Here is a 12335-nt window from a genome sequence, read left to right as displayed (position 1 = left end):
GATAATGAAGAGAGGAAGAAAAAAGTATTTAAGAGGAAACAGAACTGAGGATGGTGAGCCTCAATGTGTCCACTAGCAGGTGAATATATTGACAGCTCCCAGGGAAAACTCAGTTTTATTTACTACATATTGTACTGTATCGGGAGTTTTATTTGTTACTATTTCAATAATTACTGATTGGCTTCTTTGATAATTTGAATAAACATTTATTATTTCTAATACTTATTTAGTAGCCAGAGGTTTTCTTGCCTGGGGTTCTGCCTGCGGGCAAGACCTCCAGGAGACCTCCAGAAGGCAAGACAGAAGTAGACAAATCTTCCCCATAGCAGTTCACAGCATTTTTCAGTCTCACAATTATATTTTTAAGTCTTCCTCCTTTCGCTGATATACCTGAAAAAATTCTTGTTGTCCCACCTTATATTTCTAGCCATTTGTTCTTCCCTGCATTTTTGCCATACCTATCTCTCTCTTGGCTTCTTTCAGTTTCATCCGATATTCTTCTCTGTGTTCCTCTTCTTGGGTTTTTCTATATTTCATGAATGCCAATTCTTTACTCTTTATTTTCTCAGCCACTTGTTTGGAGAACCATATTGGTTTCCTTTTTCTCTTGCTTTTATTTACTCTCCTTACATAAAGGTTAGTAGCCATATTTATAGCTCCTTTCAGCTAGAACCACTGCCTTTCCACTTCTCATATGTCTTCCTAGCCTGTCAGATCTTTCTTCAGGTGTTCACCCATTTTGCTAAAGTCAACATGTTTGAAATCCAGGACTTTTGAGTGGCTGCCCTCTACTTTAGCTGTTATATCAAACCAAACTGTATCACTGCTGCCCAGATGGGCATCCACGTGGACATTAGACCCCCTTTCCCCATTTGAAAGCACCATATCCAACATCGCTCCTTTCCTAGTGGGCTCTGTCACCATTTGTCTGAGCAGAGTACTTTATAAGGCGTGCACAATCTCTCTATTTTTTTCTAATTCCGCTGATGGAACTTCCCAATCTGCATCCTGCAGGTTGAAATCTCCCAGCAACAGCACCTCTCTTGTCTTTCCCAGCTTTTAGATATCTGTAACCAGATCTTTATCTAGTTCCTCCGATTGTGTCAGAGGTCTGTAGACAACACCCATGTGGAGAGAGGTTCCATCATTTCTTTTCAAGGTGATCCATATTACTTCTTTCTTTCCCCAGGCCCCTGGCATTTCAGTCACTGCAATATTGTTTCTCATACACAGAGCTACTCCTCCATCTTTACGACCATCTCTGTCCTGTTTGCATCCCATTCATGGGGATCATTGAACCAGGTCTCCATGATAGCAACAATGTCTAAATCTGCCTCTAACATCAGGGCTTGCCGATCAGAAACACTGCAAGCATTTGTGGTCATCGCTTTCCAGCTACAATTCAGTGACAGTCTCATCTTCTGTTGATGTTTTTTTTTTCTTTAGTCTCACTTCCTGCTGTGTGTAAGAAGTGATTCACTAAGATTGTTGTTTTCATTCTTTTCTTTACTATTGTCACACTTTATCTTTAGCTGGGGTGACCACTGGAAGTGACCTGCCTCCATATACCACCCGCACCTTCTAGTTTAAACACCTAGATATATTGTCTTAATTTTCTCTCCAAGGACTCCACAGTGAGATGCAGTCCATCGTTACAATATAGTCTTTTTTTTTCCATGTATTGCCCCATCCTCCTATGTACCTAAAACCTTATTGATGACACCAGCCTTTGAGCCACCTATTGAAATTTCAGTATTTTGTAAACTTTACTCTCCCTTTCCAAAAGTAGGTAGTACTTCAGAAAACACTACTGTTTGTACCAAAGGTTTTAACTCCTCCCCCTGCTCCTGAAAAGCCCTCTGCACTGCAAATGGGGTATTATTGGCCAGGTCATTTGCTCCCAGGTGGATAACAACATCCGTGTTAAACTCCTTAGTTTCTTCTCTGGTTATAGTCAGTATTTGTTTGGTACTCCTGGTAGCATTCCACTTTGCTGGCCCCCTTGAACTATGTCTCAAAGTTAATGCCTCAGATAATAGAATCCCCAAGCAGCAACAGTTTTCTGGTAGAAGATTTTTTACTAGTGCTTTGGGGGTGGGGGTCTTTTTGCTTGGGACACCATCATTGCTTTTTGTTCCACCTCAGTTCTATTTCCTGGATCTTCACAGTGCTGTAATGGAGCAAAAGAATTCTGTAGTGGCAACAATTGTGAGGGTGGATGCTTCTGTGCTATATGTCGTAGTCTACCTGAGCCTAGTGTGATCCATCTATTCTTAGGTGGTTTTATTCTTTGAGGCAGCAGTGAGAAACTGGTGTGATTCTGTACATTTTCTATTGGTGATTGTAGATGGTTCTGCTGCATTTGACACTATAAACCATACTACATTGATAAACAGATTACAAGCATTTAGAATATCTGGTACAGTTTTGAGATGGTTTGAGTCTTTCTAAGAAAATAGAAGTTTTTGTGTTATATAAGGTGATGATGTGTCAGAATTTAGGTTCTAAGAAACAGCCCCTCTTGCTGTTTTCTCTGGGGGTGAAAAGTGAGAGATGATATGTTGGGGCCCGCTGAGCCCCTCTAGCTCTTTTCCCTGAGGGTGAGAGGTGGTATGTTGGGGCCGCCAAGCCCTCTTGCTATTTTCTCTGGGGGTGAGAGGCATAGGAACCAACTTTTGAAAATGATTGGGGGTGCTGAACTCATAATTCACAACAAATTTCCCCTTACCCAGCAAAGAAAAACAAAAAAGGAAAAACAAAATAAATCTGGTAGTGAATGACCAGCCTGTATCTAAATGTCAAGAGTAGGACAAGTAATGTGGACAAATTTTCATGGATGTTGAAGGCAGCTGTACCATCAGTTCAGCCCAATGCTAAGTGTTTGTGATCTTGTTAACTGTTTCCATTCTGAGGACATTATCATGGATATTTCAGGTAGCTTTACCATCAGTTTGACTCATGGTGACAATGATTTTGCATTGTCTACTATCACTCCTATTTGAGTATGACATGAAGGAGTAATGGGTGACAAAACAGAGTTTATTTTATTTTGTTGCATGCACCCTGGTGGTCATGTGTCTGCAGCTCTCTGTTTTTGCCTCTTTTTTGTGGGTACACAAAGACTTGCTATTTTAGCCTCAAAATATCACAGAAAGTCTGTACTGCTCAGGCTATGTTTTGATGGAATCTGCAGTTCTACACCACATAATGTCAGTCTGTGTATGACTCTGAAGGATAGATTTCAGAATGTTGGTGGTGAAACAGAACTTAAATTGATTTAAAGAAGGAGAAGTGGCAAATATTACAGGTGACTCTCAGAAAAAGACCAACACATGACATTATTCAGCACAGTGAATACATAAACCTTGTTTAAGGGTGCACATTGCAATAATGTTTAGCACAGGGGTGTTCAACCTCAGTCCTTGAGGGCCATAATCTAGTCAGGTTTTCAGGATTTCCCTAATGAATATTCAGAGATTATTTGCATTCACTGCCTCCCTTGTATGTAAATAGATTTCATGCATATTCAAAGTGGAAATCCTGAAAACCTGGCAAGGGCTGAGGGCTGGTTTAGCACATCTACTGAATCCCTTGCTATAAATGTCACAGCACAACACTAGCAGGCACTGGTAATATTCAGTGCTAAGGCTTCATACCTAACCAGAAAGGTAGGAACACGTATAAAGCAGCCCTCTCTCTGCCCGGTTAGGTATGCAGGTATCAGCACTAAATATTAGCCAACAGTCATTTAATTTCCAGGTCCACTGAAGACCTGGATATTCGATATTGGTGCTCAAACATGACCCAGCATTGAACATCTGGGTGTAAATCAGTCCATGACCACCAGTGGCTTTAAAGCAGAATATTGCCCACAAACTTTTCAGAATCCAGAAATGAAATGCATGGCTTATTGAGCCAAGCACAAATTGACACATTCCTAAGATCTATGCTTTGATATAACTGGCTATTTCATAACTGGCTAGGTTCAAGTTTGAGTTCAAATTCAAGCTAGGTTGTTGTTGAAACTTCCCTAAAACCTTTCTGACTATGGGGAGAGCAATTTTTCAAAAGCCATTTGCATAGCTAAACATCACTTTATTTATGTAAAAAGACTAATTGAAAATGCAAGGTATATGTGTAAATCCAAGCAGATACCTATGTGTAATGCCTGCTACACACATGTACTATATAAGTACATACGTATTGCCATACTGGGACAAACCAAAGGTTTACCAAGCCCAGTATCCTGATTCCAACAGCGGCCAATCCAGGTTACAATTACCTGGCAAGATTTCAAAACAGTACAATACATTTTATGCTTCTTATTCTAGAAATAAGCAGTGGATTTTCCCCCAAGTCATAGTAACACAGTAGGTGACGGCAGAAAAAGACATGTACGGTCCATCCAGTCTACCCAACAAGATAAACTCATATGCGCTACTTTATATGTATACCTGACCTTGATTTGTATCTACCATAGACCATAGAAGTCCATCTTAATAATGGCTTATATACTTACCGCTCGCTGTTCCGGGATTACCTGCGGCCCAACCTGGCTGCCAGGGGTAGTCCTACCCCAAGGACGTCCCATTTCTGGGAAGAAAACCCCTGAAAATGGCTTGCACGGCAGTAACCTGGCAGTAATCGAGCATCACTGTGCACTGCCCAGTTACCACCGGGTTAACGTGGGAGCCCTTATTGCCACCTCAATGGGTGGCGGTAAGAGCTCCCTGCCTCATAGCCATGCGGTAAGAATTCTTTTACCGCATGTGTCTGCGAGCTTTTTACCTGCTGTGGTTAAAAGGCCCTGGCAAGTGGGAAAAACGGCTCCCGCTGCTAGTGCAGGACAATTTTTCCCACAGCTTGGTCAAAGGATCCCTTAAGAAACTATCCAAACTCTTTAAAAACCCTGCTACGTTACCTGCTTTTAAAACATTCTCTGGCAACGAATACCAGATTTTAATTACACATTGAGTGAAAAAAATATTTTCTCTAATTTGTTTTAAATGTACTACTTTGTTGCTTCATTGTGTGCCCCCTAGTCCTAGTATTTTTAGAAAGAGTAAACAAGCGATTCACATCTACCCGTTCCACTCCACTCATTATTTTATAGATCTCTGTCATATCTCCCCTCAACCGTCTTTTCTCCAAGCGGAAGAGCCCTATCTGCTTTAGCCTTTCCTCATTGGGAAGTCATCCCATCCCCTTTATCAGTTTCATTGCCCTTCTATATACGTTTTCTAATTCCACTATATATTTTTTTAGATGAAATGACCAGAATTGTACACTGTATTTCAGGTGTGGTCGCATCATGGAGCGATACAAAGGCATAATACCATCCTAATTTTAGTTTTCCATTCCTTTCCTAATAATATCTAACATTCTACTTGATTTCTTAACCTCCTCCACGCACTGAGCAGAGGGTTTCAATGTATCATTATTGATGGCACCTAGATCTCTTTCCTGGTCGGTGACTCCTAATGTGGATCCTTGCATCACGTAACTATAATTCAGGTTCCTCTTTCCCACATGTATCACTTTGTACTTGCTCACATTAAACCTCATCTGCCATTTGGATGCCCAGTCTCCCAGTATCGTAAGGTCCTCTTGTAATTCACAATCCTCTTGTGATTTAACAACTTTGAATAACTTTGTGTCATCAGCAAATTTAATTACCTCACTAGTTAATCACATCTCTAGATCATTTATAAATATGTTAAAAAGCAGTGGTACCAGCACAGACCCCTGGGGAATCCCATTATTTATTCTTCTCCATTGAGAATACTAAATATTTAACCCTACTCTCTGGTTTCTATCTATTTAATCCAAAATAGAACACTACTTCCTATTGCCATGACTCTCCAATTTCCTCTAGAGTCTTTCTATTTTGACAAATGCCTTTTGAAACTCCAGATACACAATATCGACTGGCTCACCTTTATCAACATGTTTGTTCACCTCATCAAAGAAATGTAGTAGATTAATGAGGCAAGATTTCTCTTCACTAAATCTACGTTGGCTTTGTTTTATTCATCTATGCGTTTGAATATGTTCTGCAATTTTGTTATTATACTAGTCTCTACCATTTTGCCTGGTACCATAAGGCTCATCGGTCTATAATTTCCTGGATCAACTCTGGCACTTTTTTAGAAAATCTGTGTTACATTGACCACCCTCCAATCTTCTGGTGCCATGCTTGATTTTAAAGATAAATTACATATTACTAACAATAGTTCTGCAAGTTCATTTTTCAATTCTGTCAGCACTCTAGGTTGAATATCAACTGATCCAAGTGATTAGTCAAATTGCGCCATTATATCTTCCAGGTTTATAAAGATTTCACTCAGTTTCTCTTACTCATCAGCTTTGAATACCATTTCTGGCACCGGTATCCCTCCCAAATCTTCCTCTGTGAATACTGAAACAAAGAATTCTTTTAGGGGGTCTTTTACTAAAGATTAGCTTGAGTTATCTGCAGGAGGTCCAATTTTGTACCTATGGGCCCTGCTGCAGATAACTCTACTACTACTACTACTACTACTACTACTATTTAGCATTTCTATAGCGCTACAAGGCATACGCAGCTCTGCACAAACATACCGAGCTATTCTTTAGTAAAAGACCCACTTAAGCTCTCCGCTTGGCTTTGTCTTCTCTGAGTTCCCTTTTTACCTCTCTGTCATCTAGCTGATTCTTTTACCAGCTTCTTGCTTCTAATATACATAAAATGTTTTACTATATGTTTTTGCCTCCAATGCAATCTTTTTATCAAATTCTCTCCTTGTCTTCCTTATCAGTGCTTTGGATTTGACCTGCCATTCCATATTCTGTTTCTTAATTTTTTCCAGTCAGATCCGTCTTCTTCTATTTTCTGAAGGATTTTCTTTTAACTCTCATAGCTTCCTTCACCTCACTTTTTATCCATGCCCGCAATTAACCGTGTGGCAATTTTAGAAGAGAAAGAATATGTGTACTTTCTCTTTTTGCATATACACTGACTGTATTCACTTATGCTGCAGGATCAAAAAAAGTGCCCTCCCCAGTGTATAAACTAGTAACAAGATTAATTCAGAATCAATGTACAAAATACTAACAGGCCCTTTTACTAAGCAGCGGTAGGCACTAGCACATGCCTACTGGCTACCACACGCCCAAAAGTTCTGCCGCGGGATGCGCTGAGACATCCTGTGGCAGTTCACTGATCAGTGCATGTCAGTCCCATGCTAAAAATAGGCTTTACTTTTTAGCATGGGGGGCATGTTTATGGACAGAGACTACTAGATGTTCCCTGTGCTTATCAGTTAGCGCAGGGGCATTGACATACACCAATCAATTAACACAGAATTAGCACTGGAGCCCCTAGCACCTACAAAATAGATGGCGGTAAGGACTCCCGTGCTAATGCCCACATGCTAATTGGAAAGTTAGTGCATGGCCATTAAGGGGAAAAAAATGAATGCGGCCATTTTATCACTGTTCCAAAAGTGGCCTTGGAGCAGGAGAAAGCCATGCACTAAAACCACCACAGGTCACTTTTCAGCATGGCTTAGTAAAACGGCCCAGTAGTGCACCTCTGGTTTCCTTAATTATCTAATTAGTCAGGTGCTTAAGGAACTGGGTAACTAACACCCTGCAGATTAAATCTGCATAATTTAGTTTGAGCATCCTAATGTGTATAAAGAATGAAAAGGTTTTGAGTTTAGTGGAAACGAGTGCCATTATAAACGAACAAAAAAAAATCAGAAGACCTATGAAAAAGAATAGTTGATACTCATATAGTGGTGCTAAATACATGTATTCTTTAAATGATGTGGACTGTCTTTTAAAAAATCAGCTAGGTGTTGTGGCTGAATATTGGCCATTATAATTTCAGGAGAGAGAATTAGGTGCTTAAAACAGAAGGCGTAAGTATCCAAGCCCTTAAAACACACAACAAATCCGTGACATATCATTTTATAAAATTTAACATACATACAGGAACTTGGGTGTTATTGGATTAATATTAAAATGCCATGCTTGGTGTTTTTCTTCAAAATGCCAGATGTGGCATCTAAGAGGTCAGTATTCAAAGACACTTATATGGTTAGCAGGTGCTGTTAACAGGATGATGTGAATGTGCAGTCATTGGAAATGACACGGGAAATGTCAATGGCATTTTTTGCCAAAAGCTACGGAAAAAATCCTGGCTTTTTTGTGTTGTCAATAGTGCACAGTCTTCAAAAAAAAAAAAAAAAAAAGAATATATTATTTGCAAGTACAGAATTTTTGCAAAACTATGCTCTCTTTTGGAAAATGTGCACATTCTTTTGCATTAGAGAATGCATGTGTGCCTCATTTCACGTGTGCAAATGGAATGGGCAAGTGCACAGTGTCAGAAAATAAAATGTACACTTTTGTAGAGAGTGTGCACTCTTCTGAAAGACTATGCACTCTTAATGATATTGCTCCTGTAATGAAAAAAATGGACAAAACAATAAGTCTTATTCATGGACACAGGAAGTAAAACAAAACTATGATTTTTGGTCTGTACACCCCTGCTAGACAAGTACTGGCTAGAGGAATATTCAGCTACACTAACCAGATAGTCCCACTGAATGTTTCTTCTGACTGACTCAGCACCTTTCTGCTAGTGCCAGGGCCATCTGCATGCAGGGCTTAGGTGAAGCTGGAGGATTTCTGGTTAGCAAAGATATTTGTGTGTGTGTGTGAGGGGGGGGGGGGGGGGGATTTATTTTACTGTTTACCCAAGTTATTAGTAACTAGATCTCATTGCATAAAGCAAGGCCAGTACTAAAACAGCACAAATTAGTGGTAAAATAACCTGTTTTAACAGTAGTCCATGTTGATAACTTTCCCCCTTAGGGGTTCTTTTACTAAGGTGTGCTAACAGATTTAGTGCATGCTAATGATTAGTGCACTCTAAATGATGAGACACCCATCTAATATAATAATGTGCTCCTGCAATGTTCGAATGTGTCTACCTGTGTTCGTAACCATCGCCTGACGTCACTCTCCCGCAGTAGAAGCCTGCTTGCCTGACGTCAGGAGATGGTTACGAACGCAGTGAGAGACATTGGAATGCTGCGGGAGCAGCTTCAGCCCTTCCTTCACACGCACCACCATCTCCACCCAGGGCTGCCGAGAGACTGGGCCGGGCCCGGGCCAAGGCCGCCCACAGGGCCCCGCCCCTGCCGCCCTTGCCGCCACGCCCCCAAGGTTGCTGCCGCCGCACACCCCTCCACCCCCCCGAGGTCACCACTGCTCCCCCCTCCACCCCCTCAGGTCGCTGCAGCCACTGCTCCCCCTCCACCCCCCCCGAGGTCGCCGCCGCTTCCCCCCTCCGCCCGCCACCAAGCCGGGCCCCCTGCATTGAAATCACAGTCTCACCTCCATGAAAGCAGCGCTGCAGGCAGCAGAATGCCTCCCTTTGGCCCTTCTTCCCTCCTTGCGTCCTGCCCTCATGGAAGTTGTGTCAGAAGAGGGTGGGACACAGGGAGGGAAGGAGGCCCGAAGGGAGGCATTCAGGACGTACAAAGACGTCTTTCTCATAGAAACATCCTATTTTGGATGTCCTCTACTGCCCCGTCACAGAAACGTCCAAATTTTGGATGTCCTCAACTCCCCCGTCGCTATACCTCCGACACCCCCTTGAAATTTGGCTGTCCCTGCAACTAATGGGAAAAGGAGGAATTGATGTGGAAGAGAGTGCCCACACACACTGTCTCACACACGCACTCATTATATACCCTGATTTTTGGTAATGGTACTGTTAACAACATAATTGCAATTACATCATCATTATCCTAGCACCTGTTTCATTTCTTTCAGAAATGGGCCTTTTTTACTAGTAGGAATATAATGGGCATGCTATCATTTAGTACACACTAATCATTAGTGCGTGCTAAATCTGTTAGTGCACCTCAGTAAAAGGACCCCTTGGTTTGCTAAGCAGATAACTGTCTGGATAAAGTTAGGACAGCACAAAAGCTTAAATATCACCACTAACCAGCTAGTACCACTAGTCAGTCCTGAATTTGGATATTGGATATGTCACCCAAAATTGCTTGAGAAAATTTAGGCGCACCCCCAATTTGCGTGCACAATTTATTTTAATAATGAGTCAATTAGTGCCAATAATTGGCTTTTTAACTCATAATTATTGCAGTAATTATATTTAATTGGGACTAACGCATGTAAATTTAGGTGCGAGATCCATACCTAAAATTTATGCACGGCCCAAAAAAGAAGGTGTGGAAACAAGAGGTTCATAGGCATTTCGAGCGAATCAGGGGCATGGTTTCAATTTACACAAGTAATGATAGAATATAGGTGCTCCACATATAAATTTAGGTGCAAGCATTTGTACCACGTTTTCATTGGTGCAAACGGTGGCACTTAAAATTTACATGCAACCTCTCCGCTTACATTTTATACTATAACGCCATAGAATATTGCTTAAATGGTATTTTACAGAGTCTAGCCCTTAGAGCCAGCCAGCATATGGGTACCAGTGCTAAAAATCCAGGTTGTATTTAACCACAGCAGCCACAGATTTATAAAGCCCTTGACCACTAATGGTTAAATACCAGGGGTAAATATTTTGCAGATACTCAGCACCGCTATTACAGAAGCAGTTGATTTTAATATGTATATACAGTGGTGACCAATACCTCTTTCTATATAAATGACAATATTCAGCTATTAGTACAGAACAAAGCACAAAGGGCTTTCAAGAATGGAACAAGTGTGCTTTATTCAATATCCAACATGGACTGTGTTTCGGTGTGACTAACACCTACCTCAAGGGTCAATTCTACCAAGCAACATTAGATGTGTCAATTTAAACTCAGAAATATAGGGGTCCTTTTACTAAGGTGCGCTGAAAAATGGGCTGCGGTAGTATAGGCGTGTGTTATGGACGCGTGCAGATCCATTTTTCAGTGCACCTGTAAAAAAAGGCCTTTTAAAAGTTTTGCAGAAAATGGACATGCGGCAAAATAAAAATCGTTGCGCATCTGAGACCTTACCACCAGCCATTGACTTAGTGGTAAGGTCTCTCGCGTTAACCATGTGGTAGTCGCCTACGTGTGTCAAGTTGGAGTTACCGTCTGATTTTTGCCGCGTGCCAGAAAGTAAAATATATTTTCTGGCTTGTGTAGTGGACATGCGTCAAAAATGAAATTGCCGCACAGGCCACATGGTAGCTGGGGGGTAACCACGAATTGACATGTTGGGCGTACATAGGCACCTACGCGTCTTAGTAAAAGGGTCCCATAGTGGTACAACACTATAAAAGTCTGCCTTGGAGTAATAGCAAAGGACTCCTGAGGTCCAGCTTAACTTCTGGTCCATACAAACAAATTGTGCTATTATCCATAGAGCTATATAGATAAATATAAGACAACCTTAAATTTATCCATACAGCTATGCAGATAATGGCTGAATAATACTAGTTATCCATAGACTTAGGTGGAACTCCTACGCTCTGCCCCAGTGCTATCTAATTAGTGCAGAGATGCTCTGAAAGAATTATCCCAGCAAGCACTTTCCAGAGTCATCAAACTTAACTGTATTCATATGTTAACACTTATGTAATTTGTTTCTTGTTAACATTTACATCTATTTTTTAAATAAGGGGATCCTCAGATATTGCAGTGCAAATACTGCAAATATTCAGGTTCTTAATGCAGCATTCCATACTCCTCATTGGTCCCACATTTTTTTATTAAGGGGTGTCTTTTACTAAGTGGCGGTAAGCCCAGTGTGGGCTTCCCACTCGCTAAACCGAAAGTATCACCGGGCTATCACAGCAGCCCAGCGGTAGTTCCCACCTCTAGCACACACCATTTCCGGCACTACAAAAATATTTTTATTTTTGTAGCGCCGGTGTTTACCCAGTGGTATTGGGCAGTGCCACATGCTGCCCAGTTACTGCCAGGTTAGCACAGGAGCCCTTACCACCACCTCAATGGGTGGTGGTAAGTGCTCCCCACAAAATGGCCATGTGGCAAGTTGCCGTATGGCCGTTTCTTTTTTAAAAAAGACAGCCTTTTAGCCAGTGCGTTAAAAGGGTGCCTCAGCACACATCAAAAAAATGCAGGTACCCTTTTGCCACAGCTTAGTAAAAGGACCCTGCCAACATGGCCAGGTTTCGCAAGCTTCTTCAGCTCCAAAATAGCATCTATAGTGCTTTCATACAACTATAGATGCTATTTTGAAGCTCTACCTTGAAGAAGATTGCGAAACCTGGCCATGTCAGCAGAGGCTCCATTTATTTTTTAAGCTAAGAGGCTTTTGGATTTATGATATAAAACATTTAATAAAATATTGTGGGG

This window comes from Microcaecilia unicolor, chromosome 1, assembly GCF_901765095.1.
Source record: "Microcaecilia unicolor chromosome 1, aMicUni1.1, whole genome shotgun sequence".
Taxonomy (NCBI): Eukaryota; Metazoa; Chordata; class Amphibia; order Gymnophiona; family Siphonopidae; genus Microcaecilia; species Microcaecilia unicolor.
This window is presented reverse-complemented; position numbering follows the sequence as displayed.